General features: G+C 38.0%; 1 protein-coding gene across 1 annotated transcript in view; it reads right to left on the bottom strand.

The window, feature by feature from the left end:
* Nucleotides 1–16,630, bottom strand: part of LOC101102845 (5-formyltetrahydrofolate cyclo-ligase-like) — a 73,665-nt gene that overhangs the window by 36,784 nt on the left and 20,251 nt on the right. The gene's annotated exons all lie outside the window — the stretch shown is intronic.

Raw genomic sequence — 16,630 nt, 5'->3', positions numbered from 1 at the left:
TATTATGAGGCTAAAGCCCTGGATTTCAGAGTCTTCTGGTTGTGTAAGATACAGGTTATGACCATCTAACTATAGATCAGACAGGCTATGGATGATGAACTGGATAGATGCACGTGATTATGAGAGTGGTCTGGTTGGCCTGGTCCTTAGAGATAAGAATGGAGAAACTCAGCAAGTCAGTGGCGTGTTGTTATTCCTGATCAGCTGGCCTTTAACTGTCAAGACTACCAGAAAAGCAAACATTATCTCAGTTTACGTATCAGGGGATCTTTTGAACAGATCTACAGATTTGTGACTTTGCAAAATCCTTAGATAATATATAGAGAAAAATGGATTCAAGATGCCTTGTTATCTAAGCCTTCAAAGAGGGACTCAAGTCCTAGATGGTAGTTGGGCATGTGAATCAGACTGTTAAAGGTAAGTTTGGTTATTTTCAGAAGCCGTTGTGTGAGAGTATGAAGAACACGCATCAGTAGGTCTACAGGTTTCATTATCTGGGGGAGCCCAGCCAAGACATTTAATGTCTTCAAATTCTAGTCATCTGAGTTGAGGGGCTCCTCACAGTCTTTTTTAGTAGATTGTCTTATGAAGAAACAGAGGAAAAAATGTATATACAACCATATGCAATAAGCTGTAATTTTTCATTGATAACTGATGGAACTCATGCTTTAATCATTTGTCTATGAAAAATGATAACAGTCCTGTCACAAGAGAATATTAACTTAGTCAGCTCATCCAAGGCTTCAGTCTGTGAATGCAAAAGACCAAGTATTCAATGCAAGTTTGTGGCCTCTTATAAATAGGTGTTCAACTTTTTTCTGGGTTCTTTGAGAAGTACTGCTTATATAATAGTTAAAACTGCCTTACGAGGAAGGAAGTCCTGGGTTTAATAACTCTGACTTTTAACTTATTTGGTATCTGTGAGTCCATCTCTGAATTTTCAGGACCCTCTGACTCTACTCATAAAGTTTAGATGTCAGGGTAGGTTACCTCCATGGCTCCTTTCTGCTTCATAGATTGAATCTAAACCAAAACACTTTCAGGTAAAAAGCTTTCAGGGCAACACCAAATATTTAGCGTGTCATATCACTCCAGTCTTCCACAAACATTTGAATAAAATGCCAGGACAATCTGTTAGAATATTTTGACAGAGATCCCCTTCAGTTTTGCATTAGACACAATGATAGCTTCATTTAACTTATAGGTTAACAAGTTGCTTTGCTTCCTAGAAATTCAATAAAGACGCAGCATTCACAAAATATTTGGAGGAGAATATAAATATTTATAATTAATGTTTGAAGCTGTTTTTGCCTTAAAATACACAGGCAGTCATTCATTCAGGAAGCTTATTGCTTTGAGGCATATTAATTTATTGCTCTTGTGCCCAGTTCCATGTGGATACAAAATGCTCTGCAAGAACTGGTAGTTTTAAAGTACAACATTAGTCAGGCAAATGATATACATTTTTCACTTCACCTTCTCTGGGCTCTAACATTAGCCACATAAAGGGAATGATAATGTCTACCTCATATATTTCCTAAAGTATAGGCAATTTTTATTTATGGGATTTTCACTAGTAATGTGTACCAAATGGGGAGATTTTCATATAAACATCTTCCTAGGGGCCTTTGCATCACATGTGGCCAAAACATTTCAGTTTTAAATCAAAACATCAACCCAAGAGAAAAGGGGTTCAGTTTCTTTGACTATTGTCATGGGCTAGATTCAGTGTTCTCCAAGTGTGATCTGTGCATCCCCAGCATCAGAAATACTGGGCATGGTCATTAAAAATTCAGATTTCTAGACTTTTTCCAAGATTCAAAATCAGAATATCTGAGAGTGAAGACTAGTATTTCATTCAATACTAGAATGAAATGGCATTTTAAGCAACTCCCAGGTAGCTCACAGAACAGTGGTATTGCTGAGAGAGCAGGGGTGAGAAATAAAAATTGTGAGTGGATTGAGTGAGTGCAAAAGCACAATTAAAGAAAAAGAAAAACCAGGGAACCTCTGGCCGGTTTTGTGGCAACTTCCATGAGCCTTAGTAAATCTCACTCTTCTCTCTAAGATGAGCAGGGAGGTCTAGAGATACAGTGTATTTTGCATATTAAATGCTACATGAGTGGCTCTCAGGTATTTTTCCAGCATGTTCTAGCTGCTCATCACCTAAATTGTTGCTACTCCCATGTTAAAAGGCTGTTACTCTTATTCCTCTCATTTAATTGGTGAGAGGTCAGTGAATGAGAAAAGTAAAGTGACTTACTAAAACCTGCAGCTTTAGTATCAGAACATAAACCAAACCATTGTTCCATGACTCTGAATCTCATTTTGCAGAATTCAGCCACACTTTGGGATTCAATATAAGGCTTATGCTTATGGGGCATCACATATTCAAACTGTATATTTTAAACTAGTTTTTTTTTTAACACTCCCCTTCACCTGTGTGTCTGTGTGTGTGCATGCACGTGCACACACACACACACACACATACACACACAACTGGAGATTTAAGTTTTCAGATTATTGTTGGTAGATATATATTGAGAAAGAAGGTTTGAGAACCTGGTGCAGCAGCCCAAGTCCAAATAGAATAGCATGATATAATAGGGTATTCAGAAGGAAGTTAGAAATTACATGCTTAGGCACAAAGGCAGTATGACTCTCTGGAAGTTGTCTTTATGAGAATTTGGCAGAATTGATAAATCCACAGAGGGATAATGTCTCATGACTCTCTGCTCACTCTTTGAATCTTTTTAAAAATTTTATGTATTTTTGGCTGCACTGGGTCTTCATTGCTGCACACACGCTACTCTCTGGTGGTGGTAAACCGGGTTCTTATCGCAGTGGCTTCTTGTTGCAGAGCACAGGCTCTAGAGCACTTGGGCTTCAGTAGTTGTGGTATACAGGCCCCTTTGCTCCGTGGCCTGTGGAATCTTCCCTGATTAGGGATGGGACCTGTCTCCTGCTTTGACAGGCAGATTCTTAACCACTGGATCACCAGGGAAGCCCTGTGTCCTGTGCTATTCTTGATTGAAAAAAATGAAAATAGGCATTTTGATCTTTAGGTTGTAAATGATAGAAACTCCAGTCAAAGAGACTGAAATAAAATATTGATTCACATCACTTAAATGTCCCAGATTAATTGGCTTCAGATATCACAGATTCCAGGAACTCACAAAATAGAATCAGAAAACTGTTTAGCTCTTGGTGCTAGTTTCCTTTGCTTTATCTCTAGATAGGCTCTTCCTGTGACATGAAGAAAAGGCAAGACAGCAAGTTAGACTGATACCCTCCCACTGGTTGAATTAAAGGAAAAGAGAAATTTCTCATTCTCATTATCTGTAGGAAAACCCCCAGGCTTACTTTGCCAGGATGGTGGAAATATGCAGATTAAGCAGATTTAGATCAATGTCCACCTCTTGGCCAGAGAGCGGGGACTGAGAAAAGAAGTGGAGGGATGGCTGAGGACAGATGACTCTGGCTGGGCACAGCAGCCTCTAGCATGGAGTCAGTGATTGATCAATATTAGCTATTATCATTGCCTTTTAAAATATTATCATCAATATTATACTAACACAGTAACTGGTGCTCCTACAACTGTTAACTTTTCCAATCTATTCACCTCTTTCTTATGGAAATCTTTCACCTCTTTCTTATGGAAATAAATTGTTTTATAAATAAAAGAATGGAAAAGAAATGGTCTGGGTGTTGGTTTATAAACGATGACTACGTATGGACTGACCATAATGAGATCCACCAGCTAGACAGGTGTTATTAGATTTGAATTCAAGTTTGCTTTTTAAAACTTACTGTCTTTAGACAGGCCTGAAGGTCGACTTGAATTTACTTTGTGATTTCTGTGTTATCCACCTCCTTCAAACCCATGAAGTGGTTTCTAAATATATTTTTGATCAGATAAACCTTCTAAATGAAAAGTGTATTATGTATGCCAGGGCATTAGAGAAAGAAGAGAAAATTTAAATGCTTAAATAGCACTCGTGTTTCTGAAATGTTCTTATGTCACCGCCAATGCAACACAAATGTGGTATTATTTCTCCTCTTTTCAGATGAGGCAATGTCAGTATTAAATGACTTACCTTTAGTTTATTCATTCAACCACCAAGATTGAGCTTATCCTGAGTGGCAGGCAATAAACTAGGGCTGCTACTGGGACTTGCTTCATACATTCATCCTTGCTAAACCATGGAAAGTGAGTGAGTCCTGTGTGCTTAGTCATGTCCAGCTCTTTGGGACCCCATGGACTGTAGACCACCAGACTCCTCTGTCTATGGGCTTATCCACGCAAGAATACTGGAGGGGTGGACATTTCCTTCTCCAAGGGGTCTCTTCAATCAAGGGATTGAACCCACATTCCTGCACTGACAGGTGGTTTCTTTACTAGTGAGTCAAAACCATGGAAAACCTAAGGTTAGATTTTGTGTATCCTAATGCTCAGACCTCTGTTCCTGTTCCCAGTCACAGTGCTATAAAGATGAAAAATGGAGACTATTACATGTTAACAAAAATCACTGCATTCCTCCCTAGGAAATTTAGCTCTGTTTATAGCACTCTGACGTTCTCTCATACAGTTCCTATCATAATCTCCTTAAGAAATTAGTTTCAGATGATTTGTTTGTTTCTTTTATCAGAGAACTAATGCAGGATATTAGACAATAAATATATTTTTGTTGAGTTATGTATCATCTGACAGCCACATGGAAAACCTATCAGGTAATGTGTCCAGCTGGAGCTGGGCAGAAAGCAGGGGAGCTACAAGCTCTTGTTACTGACAGTAGCTATTCTAGTGACCATCGTCGGTTGTTGAAAATGTATCTACGAAATAAGCACATGCTATAAAAGGAGGGTTGAGATTGTCTCATATCCCTAATGTGACAAATGATTTATAAAATGTAAATGTTGCTCTCATGTTCTCTTATACTTGGAATATTAATATCTAAAGCGATATACTTGGCTCTGTGATAAGTATTTTCCATGGCTTAGTTTATTTATCCCCATGGTAATCCTATGTACTAGATGTTATGTTCATCCTATGAGCTGAGTGCCACTTTGCAGATGAGGAAATTAATGCACAGAGAAAGTGATTAGTTCACCCAAGGGCTCATTTGTTAAGTATGTGGTGGAGATAGGGAGCAAGTCAAGGCAGTTTATATCTATACCCTGAGCTCATGAACCATCCAGCAGTCTGCCCTCCTACCTGAAGAAGAAATGAGATGTTTCTGCTATCATGTCATTTCCTGCAGATTTGGATGTAAATGGAGGGGCAGAATTTGTCACCCCCAAATAAGCCTCTTTGACATAAGAATTATTTTAGGCTGATTATTTTTAAGAAATGGCTGACATAGGCAAAGCTCTAAAAACTTGAGTGAAAGTTACCCTTTTGTAAGAGACATTTAAATTTATGAGAGAAATCTCCATTTGTAAGGATGTCTCCCTCTGTACCAGGAAGAGAAGGATGACTAAATTTCTAGAAACTCTTGTCAATGGAGAATATGAAGACTTAAATCTGCGTAACAACCTAAACTTTGTTTATTTTGTTTATCCTGTCAACCTTTTATAGCTGATGCCACCATCAGCCTTACTACTTTTGTCTTTAGCTAGAGGTGCAATTTAAGGTGATGACTAGGGTGTTTGAGGGGAACTACTCAGGTTTTTTGGGTAGCTCTGTGTCTACAGGAGGTATATATTAAACTTCTGCTTGTATTTCTCTGGTTAATTTGTGTCTTTATTATAGAGGCATCTCAATCAAGAATCTAGAAAGGTAAAGATAAAATTATTTTTCCTTCTCGGACAGTCACATTCAGTATTTTAAGTGTTCTAATGTGTTAAAATGTCTCACATTAACAAAGGAGGTAAAAGGTGGAGTGTTAAATTTTTTAAATAGAGTCAGAATTTAGAAGAAACATACATGGCCATGGTGATGATATCTTAAACAGTCTGTGTTTTCTGGGTTGTTGTAGAGACTCTGAGAAACTTTGATCTAGGTTTAATTTAAGAAGTAGCTGTGTAATTTCACAAAGCTACTCAAACATCTTATTATTTATTCAGCAACTATTTGAAGGGCATCTTCTATATAATCTGTAAATCACAATTGTGATGGAGTATAATGATTCATAAGTTCAACAGCTACTTTTAAGAAACCCAAAGTCAGAGAGTAATGAGGGCTGTCTGTACCTCTTAAAAATACACACATACACACAGGGGACTAGGTGTATAACCTCCCTGGGAAGATCAGAAGAGTCATATTTGCCATTCCTTGAAATCTGAATAGAAAAACACATTATTGAATGAGGGAGAAGTTAATACAGAGGTGGGAAGGTGTCAGTTCTTTTGCTTTTTTTTTTTTCGGAAAGATGTGTCGACCTACAAAATATTCTCAGTCTGAAAGCTGAGAGTTATGTTTTATTCCTTGGGAAGTTTTAGGGCTTCAATTCCAGGAGACAGCATTTCAAGTAACCATGAGAGAACTGCTCTGAGGAGGCAAGGGGAAGAGTCAGTTTATATAGAAGTTTGCAACGATATGAGCTGCTGTGATCTGATGGCTACTGGATTGCAGGTATTCTCCTTCCTGAGTGCTTTGATTGCTGATGACTGTGAGATCCTGTTTACTGATATTGCAGAAAATATTTGTGACTATTTCTTAATAGTATTATCAGGAGTTGATTAACAGGTAACCACAGGCTTCACCTCTGATCAGAGAAAATGAGGATAGTCTCAGAAAGATAAAGCAGGAGACTTAGACAATAGATTATTATCTCCTTTTTTCCTTTTTGATGTCCTTAAACCAGATGACCCAGAGCTAGAGACAAAGGTAAAATTAAGGCTAGGAGTTTGGGGTGTCTATTAATAGCCCACTCTTGAAAGCTTTTGTTGTGTGAAATTTAGTTCCCACCTTGTGGCAGACAATATACTAAAAATAAAGGTGTATGCATGTAATAGTGAGAAAGTATTAGGTGGGAATTCATTTATCTTGTTCTTTCCATGACTAAGTGTAAATGTGTTGTTGCTGCTATTGCTTTTGATCCAGAAGTGTAGATTGTCATTTAAGTATTCATTCCTTAGATCACAAAAAGTATAGGCTGAAAGAAACTCAAGGTGAGCACAGGGTATTTGAATGTCAGAGTCAGGGAGGAAAGTACATTAGTTGAGAGGAACCATGACCTGTGTGTCAAGTGATGCTATTTGCTGCTGGCCATTTCCCTCTTTTCTGGTTTCTTGCCTTGGTGAAGGGCCTTTGGATATGATGAAGATGGCAAGGAAACATACCAGTCATTATGTTTTTTTTCATTATTTTGTCCCTGACCCCTGATATTCTCTAGAATTTTACAAAGCTCTTTTGTCTAGGCTCTTATAAACTCATTACTGTTCTAAAGAACAGCTCAAATGATAACCGATTCATGTAGCTGGAGTCGTTAAGTCACTACTTTTCCCATTTCCTATTCTCTTTTCTTACACACACACACACACACACACACACACACACACACACACACACACACACACACACACACACACACACACATACACTTGTTGTTTTTCAGTTACTAAGTTGTGCATGACTCTTTGTGATCCCATGGACTATAGCATGCCAGGCTTCTCTGTCCTCCACTATCTCCCACAGTTTGTTCAAATTCATGTCCATTGAGTCAGTCAGACTATGTAACCATCTCATTCTCTGCCTCCCCTTTCTCCTTTTGCCTTCAATCTTTCTCAGAATCAGGATCTTTTCCAATGAGTAAGCTCTTCACATGAGGTGACCAAGAGACTGTAGCTTCAGCTTTTTAGAAACAGTCCTCCCAGTGAACATTCAGGGTATATAAGCACACACACACACATACACACAGAGAGAAACATGTGTCCTCTAATCTGAGAATAAGATGTACCAAGTAATCCTGTCAATAGTCTCCTCTCAACTTAATAAATGATCTTGAACAAATCAATTCAGTATTGGCTTTTCTTGATAAAGTCCAAATTTTTTAACATAGTGCATTAAGTCTGAATAGTCTGGCCCACCTAGCCATACAGAATTACACATGGTAGTTAGCACATTCTCTCACGTGCTGCCATGGTTTTTGAACATGATATGTGGGATGTGGGGCCTAGTTGCTATTCTGTTGTTGTTTTAACCTAAAACACTTTTGCCCATCTGCCTCATTAGTTCCTCTTTGCCTTTATAGGGAACTTGGATATCACCAGTTCTTTGGCTGGATCCTCAAATTGTGGTTGTAAACTATCAGCATTCTGGATTAAATTAGGAAACATAGAGGCTGGTCTCTTGGGAGACTTTATTGATGTTAAAAGGCATGAGAGGATAGGTAATACAATACCCCATGCCTGGTCCAAAGAAGACATTAATAAAGTGGCTATAAATAACCTCTTGCCCATTATTCTTATGTCATGCCCTTTATCCTTTCATTACCATGACAACCTGCCTTGCAGGAGAGGTAGCTAGCTGATCTTTAACAAAAGAGACAGAAGGGGTAGACTAGAGTAATTGCCTTTTCCTGTTATTTTTGACTGCTCATGAAGTCATACCCTGCAATCTCAGGATTATTTTAACTCTCTGCCACCATCAGTTGCACCAAAAATCCTACGAAGTGTTTACAGTTAAGGGAGGTTTTATTATTATCTTTGTCTTAAGCCATTGAGATTTGGTATCATTGCAATGTAATCTAGGTAATCTAGCATGGACTAATTGAAGGCAAAAGCCCAAGGGGTGAGATGGGGCATCTCTGGGGGGTGAGATGGGGCTTCTCTGGTGGCTCAGATGGTAAAGAATCTGCCTGCAATACTGGAGACCTGGGCCAGATCCCTGGGTCAGATAGATCCCCTGGAGAAGGGAATGGTTACCCACTCCAGTATTCTTGCCCAGAGAATCCCATGGACAGAGGATCCTGATAGACTACAGTCCATGGGGTCTCAAAGAGTCAGACAGTACTGAGCTAGTAATACTAAGGGCTGAGATTCTTATATTTGTACTTTTAAAAACTCACAGCCAGTTTACAGAGGAGACAGTTGAGTTCCTCAGAAGCAGAAGCAGCTTACGTACAGACAAATTTCCACCTTGTTGTGGCAGAGAGTGAAGGAAAATTTTATTTTCCTAATTTGAAACTCATTGTCCACACCCATATTTGACACTGAAACACAGAAGTCTTAATGAACAGAGCAGCTTTTCTTCTTCTCATCAGAGAGACTGACAAGATGATGTTTAAAGGACACAAACTCAACAGCTTTTTAATATAGGTGGGGAAGGATTTAGAAACAGCAGCAGATCTTAATTTGGGTCACATATTAGAATCATTTTGAAGGTTAAAATAAAATGTCGTATCCCTGGCCTACATTACCAAGGATCAACTTATTTGGTCAAGGGTGTGGCATGTTTCACAAATACTATGAGCCCTCCATGGATCGTATAGTAGATTATTTAACTTCCCTATGCCCTGGTTTCATTTGTAAAATAGTGATTATAACAATGTATCTTATTGGGCCATGATGAGAAATGAATGAAATATTCCAAATAAAGTTCTAGAGGAGTGCTTAAAGCAGAAAAAGTATCCAGTGAATGTTATATACTGTTACTCACACAATTTTTTTAATATAAATTTATTTATTTTAATTGGAGGCTAATTACTTTACAATATTGTATTGGTTTACCATACATTGACATGAATCCGCCATGGGTATACATGTGTTCCCCATCCTGAACCCCCCTCCCACTTCCCTCCCTATCCCTTCCCTCTGGGTTTTCCCAGTGTGCCATCCCCGAGCATCTTGTATCATGCATGAACCTGGACTGGCAATTTGTTTCACATATGATAATATACATGTTTCAATGCCATTCTCCCAAATCATCCCACCCTCGCCCTCTCCCAGAGTCCAAAACACTGTTCTATACATCTGTGTCTCTTTTTCTGTCCCACATAAAGGGTTAATCTTTCTAAATTCCATATATATGCATTAGTATACTATATTGGTGTTTTTCTTTCTGACTTACTTCACTCTATATAATAAACTCCAGTTTCATCCACCTCATTAGAACTGATTCAAATGTATTCTATTTAATGGCTGAGTAATACTGTATTGGTATATGTACCACAGCTTTCTTATCCATTCCTCTGCTGATGGACATCTAGGTTGCTTCCATGTCCTGGCTATTATAAACAGTGCTGTGATGAACATTGGGGTACATGTTTCTCTTTCAATTCTGATTTCCTCAGTGTGTATGCCCAGCAGTGGGATTGCTGGGTCATATGACCATTCTATTTCCAGTTTTGTAAGGAATCTCCACACTGTTCTCCATAGTGGCTGTACTAGTTTGCATTCCCACCAACAGTGTAAGAGGTTCCCTTTTCTCCATACCCTCTCTAGCATTTATTGTTTGTAGACTTTTGGATAGCAGGCATTCTGACTGGCGTGAAATGGTACCTCATTGTGGTTTTGATTTGCATTTCTCTAATAATGAGTGATGTTGAGCATCTTTTCATGTGTTTGTTAGCCATCTGTATGTCTTCTTTGAAGAAATGTCTATTTAGTTCTTTGGCTCATTTTTTGATTGGGTCATTTATTTTTCTGGAATTGAGCTGCAGGAGTTGCTTATATATTTTTGAGATTAATTCTTTGTCAGTTGCTTCATTTGCTATTATTTTCTCCCATTCTGAAGGCTGTCTTTTCACCTTGCTTATAGTTTCCTTTGTTGTACAGAAGTTTTTAATTTTAATTAGGTCCCCACACAATTGTTAATATATATTTTCCAATCTTCAATTTGTTGAAATAATCCTTTAGGGAGGGGTTAAGTATTTTATGTTCAGTACATGCTTCAGTTTGGATTTAGTTCATCAATCAGAATGAACATTAAGTTTTTTAGAGCAGAGACCTTGGCTTATTCACCACTGTATTTCCAGAGCCTGGCCCATTGCAGACACTGGGGATGCTCAGTAAATATACACCAGGCAGACAAATAAGCCAACAAAATGAGGCATATCTAACATCACTGAACAGTTGTTTAAAATAATACCTGTATAGAACCATAATCTGGGAGAAAGAAATGAATTTAATAGGGAGAACTGAAACCATGTACAGTTGAAATGCACAGTTAAAGCTGCATTCTAGCACCTTCCTGGAGACTTTTTTTCAAAGATCAGAACTGTTTTGCGTTTCATGAGTGTGGAAAGAAATATGTGTTGCCATAGTAGAAAAGATGGTGGTACAAGTGTTTGTTAGAATAAATAAACTCAGAGAAAAAGGATGGTCTACTTTGGAATTAAAGCAAAATTTTAAAAGTGATCAGTAAATATTTTACTTAAAAAAGTTGAGAAATGAAACATATAGGAAATGTAGAAATGCCTATACTGCCTGAAAGGATTTTAAGAACTTGAATCTTGCATGCTCTCTGAGTTCATAATTTTGGTAAAGCAAACCAGTCAGGTAGTCAAAAGCCTGCTAAACAAGAACAAGGAAATTATTTGATCTATTTAAAGAAAAAGAAAAACAGAGTTTTTGACTCACCAATGGGGATAAAAGATAGATTTGGAAAATGGCATAGAAAAAAAATCTAAAATGTATGTGAAATATTCTTTCCTGCTTCAAAGTTGTTACAAAGATCAAGTGGACAGTGCAAATAATAGAGAAAAATTGCATTGATGAGATGTTACATATGTCTAGATTTCTTTGGCAGCTGAAGCAACTATGGTGATGGCTTTAGGTAGCATGAAAACATGACATAGAATCCCCTGATATTTCTTTCTGTGATGGAGAAGACAGAAGGTAAGAATTTCATTTTGGTCCTACTTACTCCAAATGTCAACCCATATGAGAACTGGAATTACCAAAAAAAAAAAAAAAAAAAAGGGAAAGGGAATTTAAAAATCAGAAAAATCAATGAGGACTAAAATTGTAAAACTCTTGTATATGTTATTTGTAATGAAAGCAATCAGCCATTAACAAACACTCAGCTTCATTCAAGCTTACATCCAGCAAGCAGAATGAAAGTGAAAGTGAAGTCGCTCAGTCATATCCGACTCTTTGCAACCCCATGAACTGTAGCCTACCAGGCTCCTCCATCTATGGGATTTTCCAGGCAAGAATACTGGGGTTGGTTGCCATTTCCTTCTCCAGGAGATCCTTCCAACCCAGGGATTGAACCCGGGTCTCCCGCATTGTAAGCAGATGCTTTACTGCCTGAGCCACCAGGGAAGTCCAGCAAGCAGAATAGTTGTTTCGATTTAAGGAGGACTGTCTAGTTTATATGCCTATGATCAATCCTCCTTTTCTGTTTATTAGTTCAGCTGTTGCATATTTCTTAAAATATCACACACACATACACACACACGCATACACACACACGTGCATTATAAGAAGATATACCGATAGGTATAGATTTATATATCTATCCTTTATTTTTATTTTCTCTCACTAAAGAACTTTTGAAAAATCCAAAGCAATATTCTAGTGACCCACGGTCTTGTGAATGAGCCCATGAGCTTTAAATTAAATTTCACTGAACAAACAGCTTAACTTTCTTCTGTTGCTGATGCCAATTTGGTTAGTTCTTTCTGAGGATATTCATCTGACTGCTTTCATGTGGTGCGACATTTGCTATTTGGCAAAAGAGGAGAAGAGCCGAATGTATGAATTATGGGGACAATCTAGACACAGATCTTGGAATTCAAGTCTTAGAAAAGGAAAAGAAGCCAGTCACTGAATCCATTAAATCTGTGGATTCAAATATAACAGATAATTTCACTATGGAACACTTGAGGAGCAAAACACTCCAATTATTTGTTATTTTTAGTAAAATCTAATTTAGCTCTAAACACCTAATTCTTAAAAATGGCACAAAATTTAGTAACAGATTTTTCTTTTAAATGTCAATCAACTGAAGTTTATTTTTAGGCCATTGAAATATTATCCCACAATATCCAAGTATTCATTTTTCTCAACAAAATGAGAGAGGAATAAAACTTTAGTTATAATAATAAAGTATTGTAATATAATAAGTAACAGCATAGTGATTAAGAGCTCAGAATTGGATGTTTGAGTCTCAAACTTAACTTTAGTTAAGTAGCATTGTGATCCTGAAAAGATTTTGAACATTCTTAGGACTCAGCTTCTTCTCTTTATGAATAATATAAAACAGAAATTCGATGGTATGTGGTAATTTCTTACAACATATCCGATATCATTTCAACTATACTTGACCTCCATCTGACAGTAGTATCACAAATTCAAATAGATCTACTTCCATGTATTATTGTCTTTAGGAATTACAAAGAGAACAAATGTGTTTGTGGTATTTCTATTCAGTCAAATAGAATCAAAAGTAGAAGAGCTTTTCTACTGCTCATGCTTTATTGGGAAGGTCCTAACCCAGGGCAGTGCGAGTAAGATAAAAGAAAAAGGAAACAGAGAATGGGAACAGTACTGGGGGACATGTTATCTGCTGACCACTGCATTGTAACAGACCATAAAAAAATAATAATGGAGGTCACTGTTAGAGTCACAGCCTCATGATATGCCTTGGAAGAAGCGATTAGGAAAGAGATTATGCCTAGGAGCAGTCCATTGGAGGGGGTGTGGAGATAAAAAGTTATCTGCCCTTTCCTCGCATATTTCTTGTCTTATGTGGGTCAAACTTTTTCACCGTAGGAAGGAAACAGCCTTTCTCATGATCAGTCTTCCCTAAACATTCTCCCTCCAAATTATTTAGATGCAAATCCAAAATAACAGCTCGTATCAGCTATTAATGTTTGACTTGTATCTCTAAAGATAAGGACTACATTTTAAAGTTAGTTTGGATATTCCCAGTTCAGGCTGTGAAAAAGTGTTTCATAAACAACAACCATAAAATCTGGACAAGATACATGATATAACTATATAAAAATGTTGAATAACCAGCACAGAAGTAAAGCACATTGAGCCCAGATATTTTTCTGAGACTGTTTTGCACATCATAGCATAGCAGAGTAGAACCTAAGCAGGAACTGTCATTGAGTGGCTGGGAACAAGGGAAATCTTGGCAGAGGGTAAAAGACAGAAATATATCCCAAATCTGCATTCAGATTACCATTAGGCCATACTTAATCCTAGATTATTTATGTTCCAGAGCAAAGCTCTGGGAAATCCAACAACAGCATCAGTAAAAACTCAACAGCTCAGCAAATGAAAGAGCAGAGCTGAGAGTGCCGCAGGTGCACAGAGCTAGGGAAAAGAGTTGGAATTTAAGCCCCACCAAAGCAGAAGTCAGATATGGGGTAAATGCAGATTCCTCTTATTGAGATGTAGATAGGAGCAGGAGAAGCAAAAATTCAGCAATCAGGAATACCAGTATCCATGTTGCTTATTAGTACCATGAATCTTATTCTCCAGGAAAAAAATTCTCCAGTGAGATTTTTACTTCCTTTTTTTGGTCTAAAACTATATCAACAGTATAATTTTTATTATAATCATGGAACATTTTGAAAAATCAGGGCCTTCTTAATTCTGCACATTTAAAAAAATTTTTAAGTAGCTTATTCTTACCACTGCCTGACACCCTTTCCAGTGTCTCACAATTTTAGTGTTGTTTTTTTTTAATAACAGAAAAACGTCTTTTATTTATTTATTTATTTTACTTTACAATATTGTATTGGTTTTGCCATACATTGACATGAATCCACCATGGGTGTACATGTGTTTCCCATCCTAAAATGTCTTTTAAAAGTTTCAATAAAACATTCAGGGAAGGACTTTATTTTTGGAAAATTCCTGTCATTAAAAAGATAGAATCAAAGTACTGGTTAAGGATTTTTCAGTTGTTCCAGTTTGGTTTGGGATGACTTATCAGAAATATTGCATCTGCTTCCTAATGAAAGTTATTTTTGAGTTGAATTTGATAGTCCAGAAACAATTACGGATATTCATGGAGACACAAAGTCAGCTTCTTCCCCCCTCCTAGCTTGTATGCTGCTGCTGCTGCTGCTAAGTCGCTTCAGTTGTGTCCAATTCTGTGTGACCCCATAGATGGCAGCCCACCAGGCTCCCCCGTCCCTGGGATTCTCCAGGCAAGAACACTGGAGTGTGTTGGCATTTCCTTCTCCAATGCATGAAAGTGAAAGTGAAGTCGCTCAGTCGTGTCCGACTCTTAGCGACCCCATGGACTGCAGCCTATCAGGCTCCTTTGCCCATGGAATTTTCCAGGCAAGAGTACTGGAGTGGGGTGCCATTGCCTTCTCTAGATATTGACTGTAAAATCCTCACTGTTCACCAAAATAATATTCCCTTATAACTTGTTTTGAAAGCCTATTTTTGTATGTTGCAATTCTTATTCTCTATGAAGAATGAAATTGATATTGTAACAATCAGGAGTGGGGCATGGCTTTACTATGGTAACACATGACCTTAAATTATATTTCATCACAAAATAGCATTAACACTTTCCAGCAAAAAGTCTGTTGCAGCTCTGGCTGCTATTCCAGGACAATTTCCTTTTGTGTAGCTACCTGGGAATCTAGAGTTTCCCATGCTGTTTCCTCCATCTCCACATTCATCTCCTACAAACCCTCTTGACAGGAGAGTAGATAGATCGAAAAGGTCTATTACAGTAGCTGTTACTTTTTGTGGCCTGAAAGTGACAAGTGTCTCTTCTGCTTATAACCCATTGTCCACTCAAATCTTAGTGATTTGAACAACAGCAGCCATTTATTTTGCTCACAGTCTTCAATTTGAACAGGACCGAAGGGCATGACTCCTCTCTTCTCCATGCAGTGTCAGCGCAAGCTGGAGAATCCACCTCCAGCTTAGGTTACTTACATGGCTTGCAATTTTATGAGGATTCGAGGCTGGTGACTGCACATGGACTTCCTCAGTGCATGACAAGATGGTTCCAAGAGTAAATATTCCAGAAGACAGAAAATGAATGTTGCCATTGGCTCAAGACCTGGGTCTAGAAGCTGCCATGAATCATTTTCACTGTATTTTATTAGCCAAAGCAGTCACACACCATACAGATCCAAATAAAGAGGATATAGACATGATTCTTGAGGAAAAGAGTGACAAATCTGTTGTTGTTCAGTTGCTCAGTCGTGTCCGAATCTTTGCAACCCCATGGACTGCAGCACTCCAGGCTTCCCTGTCCTTCACCATTTCCTGGAGCTTACTCAAATTCATGTCCATAGAGTCGGTGATGCCATCCAACCATCTCATCCTCTGTCGTCCCCTTCTCCTCCTGCCTTCAGTCTTTCCCAGGATCAGGGTCTTTTTCAGTGAGTCAGTTCTTCATGTCAGGTGGCCAAAGTATTGGCACTTCAGCTTCAACATCAGTCCTTTCAATGAATATTCAGGACTGATTTCCTTTAGGATTGACTGATTTGATCACCTTACAGTCCAAGGCACATTCAAGTCTTTTCCAGCACCACAGTTCAAAAGCATTAATTCTTGGTGCTCAGCTTTCTTAATAGTCCAACTCCCACATCCATAAATAATTACCATAGCTTTGACTATGCAGAACTTTATTGGCAAAATAATGTCTCTGCTTTTTAATGTGCTGTCTAAGTTTGTCATAGTTTTTCTTCCAAGGAGCAGGTGTATTTTAATTTCATGGCGGCAGTCCCCATCTGCAATGATTTTGGATCCCAAG

Source organism: Ovis aries, chromosome 19 (genome assembly GCF_016772045.2).
Source record: "Ovis aries strain OAR_USU_Benz2616 breed Rambouillet chromosome 19, ARS-UI_Ramb_v3.0, whole genome shotgun sequence".
In the NCBI taxonomy this organism is placed as follows: Eukaryota; Metazoa; Chordata; class Mammalia; order Artiodactyla; family Bovidae; genus Ovis; species Ovis aries.
Note: the sequence above shows the minus strand (reverse complement) of the source record. Positions and strands in the feature narration are given on the sequence as shown.